We start from the raw sequence: 15,112 nt of genomic DNA, 5'->3' as shown, positions 1-15,112 counted from the left end.
TTGCTTATTTTTGTTTGTTTTCTTTGAAGTCAAGCTTTCTATATGCATATTTATATACACAGGGATTGACATGGGTGTGTACAGTTATGAGTTTGAAGATTGACATCGCCACCTATTGGTCATTTGGGGGATTTTCAAGAACTGTCAAAAAAGTGCTTGGGGTATGGGAGAGCACATCGCCCTGCAAACATTCCCCACCTGCCTCAGCCACATGCAGCCACAGCGGTCCCTCAATACTCTCTGCTCTGGGTGTGCGGTCTTGCTCTGACCTTGGCAGGCTGCCGAACTGCTGAACTGTGGGCTCTGTCTACTGCCATGCTGGAGTGGAAGGGCCAAAAGAACTCTCTGTCCTCCTCCTGAGCACTGCGGGACTCCTCACTGCCAACCATATCACCAGCCACAGCGAGCAGCTTCACTTGTCCCGTCACCAAGCCCAGTTTTTCCTTCTCAAGGTCGAGCAGCCACCGCCAGATAGTCCAAGCCGAGAATGCACACCTCCTGTATGGGTGGAAGCCAATACTTGTGAACTCAGCTCAAACCTTCCAGGGACATTGAGATCCGTTTTCTCTCCCCGTAGGTCAAGTCAGCAGCTGGTGTCTAACCTGAGAGGGGTAGTTGTCACCTTCCAGCCATCTGATGCCTCTCTCAATGTGCAGGAGCATGCCTGGATGTAGCAGAGAAATGGATGAGCTTGTGTCAACAAGCACAGTGAGCTGTCTGCCATTTATGCTACAGAGCATGCTACTGGCTAGCTTCCGTTTCAGTGAAGTGACACTTTTTTACCCCAAAATTTCACCTCTGCATTTAACCCATCCATGAAGTGAAACACCATATACACACTAGTGAGCGCACACACACACACTAAGGGGCAGTGAGCACACTGGCTTAGAACAGTGGGCAGCCCAATCCACAGCTCCCGGGGAGATGTTGGGGTTAGGTGTCTTGCTCAAGGACACCTCAGTCATGGACTGTTGGCGCTGGGGTTGGAATGGCAACCTTCCAGTCACAGGGCCAGTTCCCTAACCTCCAGCCCACGACTGCCTCAACATTGCTGTGTTCCCGCTAACTCATGGGCTGCATAGCATGACGACTCTGCCATTAGCTCTTCCATTGCGTAGCACTGGATTGTTGCTTGATCAGGGGCTGCGCAGCAGGCCGACTCCATCCTGAGCTCTTCCGCTGCATCGTGCTGTGTTGCTCACCTTGTGGTCTCATCACTGAGGTCAAGCTTTAGCATCATCACTTTAGCAATGGCTGCTTAACGACCAGCTAGCTTAATGAGCTGCACCTGCCACTTTGGTTTCTCTGGACGAGGTGCATTCAGGAAATACTTTAGCAGCAGCTGCTCCTGCACAGTCCTGTTGAGTGCCGGGTATGCCTGCTGAATCATTCTCCATAGGTCTGCTGATCCACTCATCCTTTTGCCTCCAGGTTTAGGTGCAACTCCTGATTGACAGCACCGCGGTCTGTTTCTCACTTGGCTCTAAATGGGCTCTGCCACCATGAGCTGGTTCTTCCCTGACAGGCTCCAGCCATCAGATTTCTTTTGACTTCATTCTCGTCGACATTCTGCTTCTTCTTCACTGTTTGTCTTTAAGTTCAAGGAACACCTTTTCTCTCCTGCATGCTGTAAGATGCCATCCAACTTCTGACATCAATGTAACAACAGTCAAAAGAAGAATCAACTGAAACCATGATTCAGATTCAGAAACAGCTTTTTAATAAAGGCAGAAACAGGCACATATGTAACACTGAACCCACTGGGGAACGTCACCACCAGCCCAACCAAACTTGACCTAAAACTTCCTCAGATTCTAAGCCTAATAGTAGATAAAGAGAATCAAATTTAAGAAATGAGACAAAAGACTTGTTCATTTATTTATTAATACATAAAGGTCATTTTCATTTTGGTCATTTATTTATAAATAAATAAAGACATGGTCATTTATTTATTAAGGAAAATGGTCCAATATTACATATCTGTTAGAGGCAAAAATATGTGAACCTTTGCTTTCAGTATGTGACAACCTTGTGCAGCCCTGCAGATCAGCTTGGTGAAATTTAAGCCCATTCCTCTGTATAAAACAGCTTCAACTCAGATGCAGCAAAACAGGCCCAAACCATCATGTTTCACAGATGGGATAAGGTTTTTATACTGGAATGCAATGTTTTCCTTTCTCCAAACATAATGCTTCTAATGTAAACTGAAAATACATATTTTGTTCCTATAGTCTTTTGGCTTGTCCATGTGATCTTTAGTAGACTGCAGAGGGGTAGCAATGTTCTTTTTGGAGAGCAGTGGCTTTCTCCTTGCAACCTTGCCATGCACATACCATGCATATTCAGTGTTCTCCTGATGGTGGACTCATGAACATTAACATTAGCTGCTGTGAGACAGGCCTTTAGTTGCTTAGAAATCACCTTGGGTTCCTTTGTAAACTACTACACATCTTACTCCTGATGTACTCTTACCTTACTGACTCTAATTTCACCTTCAAATTTTCTCCCAATCCTAAAGGTTCACATATTTTTGCCGCTTACAGATATTTAATATTGGATCATTTTCCTCAAAACATAAATGATCAATGTATATATGTGTCCATTGACTGGACTGGTGGAGGTGTCCTACCCTGCTTCACAGCTGTTCAGTAATGCTAAGCTGTTGGTTAATAAAAGAGCACTTATATTTCCTGCATCTTCTACTTCTTCCAATGTCACAGCATTAATATTGAGCCTTATGAGTCACAATAGGCCCTTTAGCAGTCAGAGGTCTTAGAAAGAGCTGCATGTGCAGTCATTGCTGTTGACAAACAAACAAAATTGCTGGAAAGCAGTACATTTTTAAATATGACATGGCATAATTACAAAGTTGTTGAATGCATTTGACAATTATTTGACAAATCCCACACAAAAATATTAATTTAGTTTATGAAGTGTAGCACCTGCTGAAGGACAGTCCACATTAAAACACATCTACCAACATGAGTTACAGTCATATTCAAATGTTTTGGTGCCACTGGTCAAATTCCATGTTTTGGTCGTTTTCTAAGTGAAAATAAATGAAGGCATCCTTTACTGAGAGCACACTCAGTCACATACTGTGGTAAAGTTGCTTTCAAATTTGTATATTCAGATTTCTTTCTTCAGTAAATTTTGAGTGGTCAATACAAAGCACTATTCTGCCTCAGGGTGGCACTGTAGTGGATCGGTTCACGAACCTGGCACTATCCAACAGCAGACACCTCTAGGTGTAAGAAAGGCCACTTCAGGTGGAAAGCAGGTATTTTTTTATTTCATCAAAGTGTAAGGGAGCCCTTATATTCAAAGTAAAATATTGAGGTCTTTGAATTCAGCTCAAGATAAAGACAGTATGACAGTTCAGAACAAGGGATGGTGAGACTAGATGAATCTTCTGAGGACACATGAGAAGACAAGGGTTTACAACAAGCAACCGCAGACTTATAGGACACTTAAAATTCTAAATATAGTCTTGATCACCACATGTAGCACACAGTCATAATCCACAACCTTCATAATGTAAATTAATTTAAAATCACCAAAAGGCACAGTTCACCCCTGGGAAAAGAATCACATCCGTTTGTAGTGCATAAACACTAACACAACAATTATTACTCTAAACTTTGCACATTATTTTGAAATCATGCAGCAATTTTCACACTGTACACCTTCTAGCATTTGACAAAACACTTTTTAACATAATAAAACATAATAAATTCAAACTCACACTCAACACATTCACGCAACACTATAGTTCATCAGGTAACATGATACTCTGTACAGTGACAATGGCCTAAAAATTCAGCAATATAATAATTTACCCAATACTTTAACTGCTCAAAGTAAAGTCAATGAGTACAATATGGAGAAAAAAAGATTTTCTGATAAAGTTTGGCAGAGACAATCAGCGTCTTCAAAGATGGGCAGAAACTGTGGCCTTCATATTAACACTGTTCACCTGGAGAAAGAAGAAACATGGCTTTACTTTCACCTTCCTGTTCTCTCTGTACTTCTACTAAAGTACAGTCTGGTTTTTGTTGATTTTAATTGCTAGATAACAGCCAAAACTCTGAACTGACTTTGGCTTCATGCTTATACTCATACTCGCCTCTTTGTGGACGTATCAGGCACTCCTTTATTGCTTGCATTTTATCTCCTAGATAGGAGGATAGCTCCTCCACCTAAGACATAGCCTTGATAGGACACCATCCCCTTCGCCAGGTCGCATTGCCCAGAGTTAGCTGTTAGCCCTGCTGCCCGTAGCTTCCCCAAGCACTGTCTCCACATGATGCAGATGTTCTTGCCTCCCACTATAAATGACGACATCGAGATACGATGCTGCGAAGTCCTCTGTCCCCTTGAGTATTGCGTCAATCAGCCTCTGGAAAGTAGCCGCCTCCCCATGGAGTCCAAATGGCATGACAGAAAAATGGAATAGTCCATTTGGAGCCCGGAATGCGGTCAACTCTTTGGCTGAATCTGTAAGCGGTACTTGCCAATACCCTTTGCATAAGTCACTGTTGATAAAAACTTGGCTTTGCAGAGTCTTTCAATGAGCTTATCTGCTCTTGGCATTGGGTAGAGCCTTTAAGGTTTTGTTGAAACGTTCTGTTAATCCATCTGTCTGTGGATGGTATGGGGTAGTCCAGATAGCCTTTAGTACCCAGCAGGTTATAAACTTCCCTCAGCTGCTTTGAAGTGAAATTGGTACCTCGGTCTGTCAGAATCTCTCTAGGTAGTCCTACTCTGGAGATAAACTGGATGAGAGAATTAACCAATTACCTTGTTTTTACCTCTCAATGTAAAGGCTTCTGGAAAGCGCATAATGAATCCACATATTGTAAGTATGTATCTACTGCCAGAGTGGCTGTGTGGCAACGGTCCCACAATATCCATCGCTGTCCTTGAAAATGGTTCCTCCACTATCAGTAAGTTAATTAAGGGTGCTCGATCAGATTTTTTTGGTTGAGGCTGTTAAATGACACTCTGGGCATGAGCGGCAATAACCCAAAACCTCTAGGTGCTGCCCTGGCCAATAGAACCTACTTAAAATGCAGCTAAACATTTTCACGTTTCCCCAAATGGACTGCCCACGTTTCGGAATGACCAAGTTTTAAAACTTCAGCCCTCAACTCTTGTCACCACAAGCTGTTCTTGTTCTCCTTTTGTCCAGTAGAGGATGTCGTTTCTTACAATGAAAGAACCTTTTTAAATTTTCCTGTCTCTGCTTTAATAAACAGGGGCTTTAATGTGTCACTCAGTTTTTGCAGCTGTGCAAAGTTGTGCATAGGTCAGTTTTTAGTGCATAGATTAGTATCTGGGTTTGGGATGCTTTCACTGATTTTGGTGCCTTGCACTTCAGCTTGCCTTCTCTCCCTTTTAGTTCCCTTCTTTAGTTTGTTTGCTTCACTAAAAGGTAATTATTTTAAGGCTTCTACATTGCTTTGCCTTTCCCTTTTAGCACTTTGTCTTGTAGTAACTCAGCTTTGCTTTGTTTTTCAGTTAAAAGGTAAATTAAAACGGGTATGTCTATTAGTGCTTTTTGCATTATATTGGCAACTTTGACAAAACTTTTTACAAGGACGTCTTTGGATTTGTTATTTATGGAAACAGTGTTATTTCTAGGGCTGTAGCATAACTGGTTTATACCGCTGTTGAGTTTTGGGCACACATTTACCCTGTGTTATGGCACTCCGTTTCTCTTGTGAATCATTTTGTATCACCATTTACTGTCCGTTTAACAAAAGGTATTTGAAAAATGCGTGTGAGCCCAAATCTCCGTTTAAAGGTTTACTTATAGACACAAAATAAACAGTACATCGGACTCAATATGGCTCGGCCAAAAAACTTGCTTCCAACGTCTCTAGCTGCCATATATGACCTTAACATGCAAGCAGCAGAAAAAACGTCATGCTGACGGAAGTCAAAAATAGAAAAAAAAAATCTTTAAAATTAAGTCACTGATGACTCCAAAACGTCCACTTTTGGAGTGCTGGTTTGTCAAAAAATCTGACACAGGAATGTATTTCAGCTTCATATATATATATATATAATATGTGTAATATTTTTTTTTCTAGGTAAGTTAAAATATTTGCAAACTTCAAACTATTTTTCTTCAGGTTTGAGAACTGTGTAGTAGAACTATATGCTGTTTCAGTGTTTACCCGGGGCACTTAGAAGAGTTTGGGCGGGTTGAAAAGTGATTAGCTACTTATGCTCTTTTGTTTTCACAACTTATCCCTAGTGACCTTGGTTTTAGCTCTGTGTTGTTGTAAAAATTGAGACACCATGCTATTTCCCTATATCTAAACATTATCACTGACCTGATGTCATAAATTTATATTAATAAATCTCTCTAGAGATCTGAAACCTGGAATGGCTTTGTACTTCCAAGGAGTTGTTCATCCACATGCCAAAAAGTAAGCCTTCCTGATATTGATCACACATAATACACTTAAATATGTTATTAGCGTTCTTAAGAGATAATAACTATATTCTTTTATTTCTAATATTTTTATCCACTTTAGCTTCTTCATACATCTTAAGACTGTCACTGATGGAAGGAGGTTTTGGCTTAAAATCTCACAATACATGGCCCCGTTCATTCTTCCCTTAACACGAATCAGTCGTCCTGTCCCCTTTGCAGAAAAACAGCCCAAAAGCCTGATGTTTCCACCACCATGCTTCACAGTAGGTCTGGTGTTCTTGGGATGCAACTCAGCATTCTTCTTCCTCCAAACACGACGAGTTGAGTTTTTACCAAAAAGTTCTATTTTGATTTCATCTGACCACCTGATATTCTCCCAATCCTCTTCTGGATCATTCATATGCTCTCTGGCAAACTTCAGACGGGCCTGGACATGTACTGGCTTAAGCAGGGGGACACGCCTGGCACTGCAGGATTTGAGTCCCTCTCAGCGTTGTGTGTTACTGAGGATGGCCTTTGTTACTTTGGTCCCAGCTCTCTGCAGGTCATTCATCAGGTCCTTCCGTGTAGTTCTGGGATTTTTACTCACCGTTCTCATGATCATGTTGACCCCACAGGATGAGATCTTGCGTAGGGCCCCAGATCGAGGGAGATTATCAATGGTCTTGTATGTCTTCCATTTTCTTACAATTGCTCCCACAGTTGATTTATTCCCATCAACCTGCTTGCCTATTGTAGAGTCACTCTTCCCAGCCTGGTGCAGGTCTACAATTTTCTTCCTGGTGTCCTTCGACAGCTCTTTGGTCTTGGCCGTGGTTGAGTTTGGAGTCTGACTGTTTGAGGCTGTGGACAGGTGTCTTTTACACAGATAATGAAGTCAAACAGGTGCCATTAATACAGGTAATGAGTGGAGGACAGAAGAGCTTCTTAAAGAAGAAGTTACAGGTCTGTGAGAGACAGAGATCTTGCTTGTTTTTGGTTGACCAAATACTTATTTTCCACCATAATTAAAAAAATAAATTCTTTAAAAATCCTACAATGTGATTTCCTGGATTTCTTTTCCCATTTTGTCTCTCATAGTTGAAGTGGACCTCTCTCATCTTTCTAAGTAGGAGAACTTGCACAATCAGTAGCTGACTAAATACTTTTTTGCCCTACTGTAGTTTTAGTTTACAGCAACAGTGCGATATCACTGGTGTAAAAGATTTTATGGAAAAATCACTTTCAAAAATGTCATTAAGAAGAAGAGTGACATCTTCTTCCTCATCTCCCCCTTATTTTGCACCACTAGTTTACATACCTGAACCTACCAACAGGTTACATTTACTCAGCCATGTTAGCTGTTGAGAGCCAGTTTGTATTGTTGATTTATGTATTGGTTTTCTAGCTGCATTTAATAAATCACTATTTGATTAACTGAGGCAGGATGTATACAGAAGTTGTATTTTAGTCTAAAATGTAAGAGTTAATGACAGATTCTAGAACAAACCAACAGGAACAGGGCAGGGTGGAGCTTGAGTGGAACAAAAGAAAGAAAGGAGAGAAAAGTGGAGACTGCTCTTGGGCTTCATTGTAAATGATGTTCCTCACAATGCCGCTGACTCGATCTGTAACCTCTGTCTGGATGGTTAACAGACTCCACCATGATGTGCCCAGGCTGGTAATTATTTTATGCCATAGTCCATTATAGAGGGAAGAAGTGGATCCATTCTATAGAGAACAAAATCATATTATAGCCATTTTCTCCAAATTTCCCCCCAAATGTTGTCTAAAACATCATTTCCATGATATTGTCTTGCTTTGCATTTTACTTTTTTACCCACAATGAAACCCATTTATGGATAATTCATTTGAACAGACTTGTAGTAAGTATAAAAGTAATGAAATCTTCACTAACCCAAAACTGGCCCACTGGAACATTGACCTTTCCCTGGAAGGAGAAGAGGATAGAGTCACTGGCTTCACTCACTCCCACATCACTAACTGCTCGGTAGCGGACCCAGTACTGGTTTGCAAGTTGAAGTCCAGAAAGTGTGAAGGTTTCTTGTGTATCTAGCGTGTCTGTGGATTCCCAAACTTCAGCACCGTGTCCTGAGTCACTGGGCTCTCTGATTCTGTGTTCCACTCTGTACCACACTGTCACTCCAGTTGAGGATTTCTGGAGCTTCAGGATCACATTCCTGTCCTGAGTGTCAATACTGGGTGCTAGAGGCTTGGAATCGGGCTTAAAGTTCTTGTCCACGATTTTCCCTTTTCTATATAGGCGGATGAAGGTGCCAGGACTGGTGGAGTCTTACACTGAGGCAATGACAAACCTGGTCTTTATTGGCCTCAGAAAAACTTTTGAAGAGAAAAAGATTCTCTCTCATCTTCTCAGATATTTCAGGATTGCTAAACCAGGCCTGGATGTCTTGGTGACTTGATTTGGGAATTGCTAACAGCTTTTCAAACTCATCAACTCTGAGGAACTCAGTTATAGCTGAAAGATAAGGGTCTTCAAATTTCACAGAAGTGAAGGAGAAGAAAACTACTGTGTCAACATTGGGATTTAACAAAATGCTGCTGAACTGGCCTAAAGATGTTAGTACTGGGACATCACTCAGTTCCCTGGTGTAGGAATTCAGCAGATCTATTTCACACTGAATATTGTCCAGCCACTGCTTTAGCTTGTTGGCCCTGAACGGCAAAGCGTGATGAATACTCAACGTCAGTCAGTGCCTGCTCATTGGTCTTTCCACTGCGGATAGCAGGAAGGATCCTGTACAGGGCTTTTTGGAATAACACTTCGTATTCACCAAATGATTGCTGAAGCTTCTTCAGCCTGTCTTTCACATCCTGGAAATCACTTACTGTTCTGTTTTTAACCAAGTCGTTGCATTTTCTCTCTGCTTCTCCCAGCTCCTCCAATACAGTCTCTACTTTAGATACTGTATCAGTGTTGCACCAATTTCTCTTTCCAGCTTTGCTGCTTTTTTGTCCAACAGTGCAAGAGGATAGAGCCAAACCTTCACTGGTACAGCATCGTCCTCCCTCTGCCTCAGCAGAGATGGCAGCTTCTTGTATAGCTGCAAGGCTTCCATGTATGTGGTAGGATTCTCCTCAAGCACACAGTCACCATAAAATGTACAGCTGATATGTTCAGTCATTTCCTTTTCTTTGTCATTCATCTTTAGGTCTCCTTCACCCTCAAAGGAAAGCGAAGGGATCTTCTTAACCATTACATTTAAATGTCCCTCGATCTCTTGTTTGTCTACATTCTCTGAGAATGTTTTATCAAACACCATAAAAGCCTGAGCTCCATACAGAACAGCTGTAAAAACATGAGTGGCGGTCTTCTCCTCAAACACCTCAGGGTAGGTGATGTTGCCCAGCTGAGTCATAGTAAGATGTTCAAATCTTGCTATCTGTCTGTACAGCAGAGTAACCCGGGACTGATGTGCTGAGGTCTTCTGATCACGCAAGTATTTGGCTGACCCTCCAACCTCCACCAAACCCCCCAGAATGCTGCCTTTAAGGGATGCACTCACTAGGAGGCTGGCCTTTTCACTGAGCGAGTCAGAAGCAGAGAATTTCAGTTCTGTGCTGGGTTTTCGATGCACTTCCAAATCCTGAGTTAATGATGCTTTATCCCACAGAGTAACACCTGAAATTAGTGAGACTTTAAAATGAATGTGCGCATTCAACACTACAATCTGAAACAGTTCTGATAGATAACGGTTGATCTAAACCTAGATTAACCGACTAGATTAAGCATCTTATTGGATGAAGGCTTGAAAACCTTTGGTTTATGTTGGATAAGTTTTATACAGCTAGATCCACAATTGTTGGTAGAGACTCTTGGTAGAGACCGAAAAAAGGCCAGTAAAAATGTCTTTGTGGTCAGTCTGCTCAAACTTACACTGAAGGTATGAGAAAATTGTATTTTTTAATTTAAGTAAAATTTTGTCTAAGAAAACTCTAATCAAAAAATGTAATCAGCCCCAATATATCACAGATACCCCCCCCAATTCTTGACAGTGGGGACATGTTTTATGCTGTTCGGTAACACCATCCGAACTCCAGGCACTTCCCATTGTGTTTACATGAAAGAAAAGACTTTCTTCTGACATGTCCAACAAATAGTTTTTTGGCATTGAGGTGACCACTAAATACAGTTTTAGAGACTGACACCCACAAAAAGCTACCATCTTACTATAAATCATCAACTGTGATCCTTGCCGGAATTTCTGCCTCTTTAAACTGCTCCTCAGTGTGTATGAGGCCAAAACACACACACATAATCTACCCACAGGCTCACTACAGCTCCAGTTGTGGCAGTGTCTAAATATTTTTATAGCCTAATACTTATACACCAGTGAAACAGACCCCTTCAAAGTAACTGAATACTGAAAATGCATTCCTAGGCGGTCAAATAATCACGGGGCTTCTTTTATTTTTGATGAGGGATTTTGCTTTCATAGATTAAATTTACTTTAATCGAAGGTTACATGTTTCTCATATTTTCATTGTGACTCAGAGCTAATTAACCACAATGATGACTTTTCATCACCTTTTGGTTCCCTGCTGAATGTCCTTCCGTGTGGCTTTAATTTAACATAGTAATGACAAAATGCTGAGTGGCGCTCTGTGACATGCAGAGAAACCCAACAGTGCTGAGAGTCAATGAACACTGGTGCCGGTGTGCGTACCTTCATTAAAAAATAATGATTTTGAAGGTTTGGACGTTTTGGCGATGGCCACACCTGCCACAGAACACGTTCATTTTCGGCTTTAAATGGGGACACCTTCAGGATGCTTTTTCACCGAGAAAAAAATCCATATCATCACAGCCATTTTTGTGTTCAGCTGCAGTAGAGTGCCAGTGATGACCAACATGAATACATTTGTGTTTGACTGTTTTATAAGTTCTAAGGAGTGAAACTTGTGGCTTGTAGTGTTTAGATGTTTCATCAATCAGGACCAAGTCCTCTGACACTCTTCACATCACATATGTGCTGGCAGATAAACTCATTCCAAAACCACTTACACAAGTTTGTCCCTTCATTGCTGCACGAACAGCCTCTACTCTTCCAGACAGGTTTTCCACTAAATTTTGAAACATGGCTCTGGGGATCTGCTCCAAATCAGCCACAAGAGTGTAAAGCCTGTGTCACAGTCAGCAATCCAATTCACCCAATTCATTTGACGGGGCTGAAGTCAGAACTCTGTGCAGGCTGGTCAAGTTCTTCTGCTCCAAACTCAGTGAACATGATAATAAAATATTTTGCCCAAGGATGATAAAAGGTACTTCAACAGTTGATGTGGGTGAATTTTAATGAAGCATTCCCATGTGAAAAGTCTATACGTGTTTATTAGCAGCAGATCTGTGAAAGTGATGACTGAGTGAAGGACGTCTCATTTGGTAGACACGGTTGGCACAGATGCATCTGTCCTTTTATCCCATCTTATCCTTGCATCTTTGCCTCGTTTCTTAAGAAGGAAGAGCTAAGATGTGAGGAAAGGAGGATAAAAAATACTCTGCAAGCATATATACAACCGATGCTAGAATTAGCTACATAGCTGAAAATGAGCAAGCATTATTGGGATGGAATGTTAGAAAGCTGTGAGAGTTTTTATTACGTTCTTTTATTTATATTTATTTGTCTCAACCAAATGCACTCAATTTACATTCCTGGTTACATGCTGATCTTAGGCTTGCGCTTGACTGCTTGCCTTGGAAACCAATCCTTAAAGCTGCTGATGAATAGTTCTTGTGCTGACATTGCTTTAAGAGACCGTCTGGAACTCTCTACAGAACGTTACTGAAGACAGAAGCTTCACTGCTGAGACACTGTAGCTCCTGGACGTTTCTTCTTCACAATATTAGCATTAGTTGTTGACCAGGGAAGTTTTAGCAGTGCATAAATTTGAGGAACTGACTTGTTGCAAAGGAGGCAACCTGGAAATGCCACAATAAAAGTCATTCTTCCATCTGTTCCATACAGCTGGCAATGTTTATATATGGAGATTGATTGGCTTAATATCGCATGTGCCTGATTTTATGCAATGGGTGTGGCAGAAATAGATGAACCCACTAAGTAGAAGGGGTGTATTTCACAGAATTTTAAGTACACTTATAATCCTCCTGGTTGAAAGTTAATAGTTTTTCGTTAGCATGCCGCATTTTGGTAAAATCTTTCATTTGTTCAATTCCGAGTTAAAACAGTCATGAAGTACAAGTCATTCATTTTTGAGAATCAGATAAAAAAACAGGAGATCGTGTATATGTTTAATATCAAATCTACCAGTCTTTAACTTTTACTTGTGCACCTTCTTTAATTCTTCCAGCCTTCCAATCTTAAAACCAGTGTGTTACAGTTGTGTCCTCCCAACAAAAGCTGCTCCCAAAGTAGTCGCACACATTATGTTCCCCTTAAAAGAGACACTAACATTCACAGAAACAATTACCAAAACACCCCTTATCTGCCTCGGACATTTCTTTGGCATGGCTAAAGGCAGTATTTCTGAGGAGATATAAGCTGATCAACATAAGGAAGAAAATAATCAAAAATAAAAACAAGAAAAAACAGGAGTTGCCAAAACTGGTGTTTAAAGTATTGCTAAAAAATACAGAGAAAATATGACTCCTAACAGCTGTAAAGACCTGGTAAACTACAAAAGAATGATTATATGCAGCTGAACACCAAAACTGGACTTCTAAGATGATAGTAGACACTGAAACTACACCAACTTTGCACGCATACCAACATGAGCCAGTAGTGGCACATCACAATAAATTAGTTATTGAGATTTTTGTGTAACTTCTGTTAAATAAAGGTTTTATCAAACCTACACTGGTTGCCAAAAAATTATTTTACTGAGATATAAAGCTCTTAACGGACTCGCCCCTCAACACCTAAGTGAACTTCTCTCCTACTCTATACCATCATGGCTACTTAGAAGTTACATCAGGGGGGTGAGTCTTCTTCAAAGCCCCCCAGCTTTGGAATAATCTTCCAGTGTCCAGGATGCAGCCTCAGTCTTTAAATCTAGGCTAAAAACTTACTTGTTTAGCCAAGCCTTTGGTAATTAGTTTTCCCTGTTAGATAAAAGGTGCAGATGTGGGGGTTCAGGAACATAAGAGTACTCAGCATAGTAATGCTGTAATAACTGGACCTGCTGGAGTCTCTGCTACACTCTGTTAATGCTGAAATCTGTGATGTCAATCTTTACAGAACCAATTCTCTGTTGAACAGCTGCCCATCTGGTGCGTCTGATGCTGTTGCTTCTTGTGCTTGGATTGGGTGCCCACTGCTTGCCAGCCTTCTGGACCATTTCAGCCTTCTGGACCATTTTGACCACCTTTGAGCTCCATGCTGGACAACTCTGTGTAAACCTCACCTGCATGAACTGACCCCACTGATGATGTTGCTACTGCTGCTTAAACTATTTAACTAACCAACGCTCCACTGTTTTTCCCCATTTTGTATTCTAATATTTTATACTAATGCTGTTTGCTGTCTGGTCCCAATCAAAGGAGGATGGGTTCCCCTTCTGAGTCTGGGTTCCTCTCAAGGTTTCTTCTTCTTGCTCTTAGGGACATTTTCCTTGCCATTATTGCCATTGGCTTGCTTGGACCCAGGTTTTTCTGTAAAGCTGCGTTGTTACAACACCTGTTGTAAAAAGCGCCATATAATAAACTTTGACTTGACTTGCTTTCTTACTTTTTTCTGATACTGAAAAATGAAAAATTTGTCCCTAATGGCCTTTTTGATGGGAAATTACAATAAACAACAGGGTTGTCTGCACAGAACTGTATATACTATCATTAAGATTCGTACTGAATGAATCTCTGCATATTCTTGCTTCGTGGCTCCCCTAGCCAAAAACAACCTCTGCATGGTACTGCAGTGAGAAATATGTATGGGTTACTTTATTGTACATCACAGTCCAACCACAGAGTAAGAAACTATAGGATGTGAAGGATCACTAAAGCTTTACCTGGAATGAAGGAATCACGGCGGCAGTCATACAGCATTCCAGGATACAGGGCTCTTCCCAGGGCAGCCATTTCAACGACTTTGGGCTCCATGACTCAACAAAATTCAGGGAGAAGGAACTTCATTACGAAATGTTTCCAGGTTATATATCGAGATATATGGCGATCCATTCCCCAGAACATCTTAAACGATCATGAAAATGGGTGAAAAAAGCAACGTCTTGCTTTGACTATTCCTAGATCGTTTTGCTCATATTGTTCATTGTCAGTTGATGCCAACAGTTCACCACCAGGTGGAGACATTTTCCCAAAGTTCCCCAGACTTCCCACACACCCAAAACACTCCCGCTCAGAGCAGAAGCTGATGCTTGGAGCAGGGATACAGGACTGATGTCCCATAAATAGATCCTGAATTAAATGTAGACGTGATTGTAATTAATTCTTGAAATAAAACACTGAAAACGAAGTAGGTGACTGAGTGGAAAACGTTTCTCCAGCTCTTTTATCCAGAGATTCTCATTCTCCATCCTGGGCGGCTACACACCAACACAACACCAACTACTCCAGCGAGGGTTTACCACTAACTTAGCTAACTTCACTATTTTTGATAGATACAAATAATTATCATTATTATTATCATTATTATTATAAAACGTTATTTTATTTTCCCTAAATTACTAATGGCTCAC

The 15,112-nt window shown here is 41.1% G+C and overlaps 1 pseudogene; it reads right to left on the bottom strand.

Moving 5' to 3' along the window:
• Positions 1-230: 230 nt before the first annotated feature.
• LOC108435948 lies at positions 231-14,516 on the bottom strand (annotated as a pseudogene).
• Positions 14,517-15,112: the final 596 nt, after the last annotated feature.

The sequence above is a fragment of the Pygocentrus nattereri genome, chromosome 12, assembly GCF_015220715.1.
Source record: "Pygocentrus nattereri isolate fPygNat1 chromosome 12, fPygNat1.pri, whole genome shotgun sequence".
Lineage (NCBI taxonomy): Eukaryota > Metazoa > Chordata > Actinopteri > Characiformes > Serrasalmidae > Pygocentrus > Pygocentrus nattereri.
The sequence above is the reverse complement of the archived record's forward strand: the minus strand, read 5'-3'. Positions and strand labels throughout refer to the sequence as shown.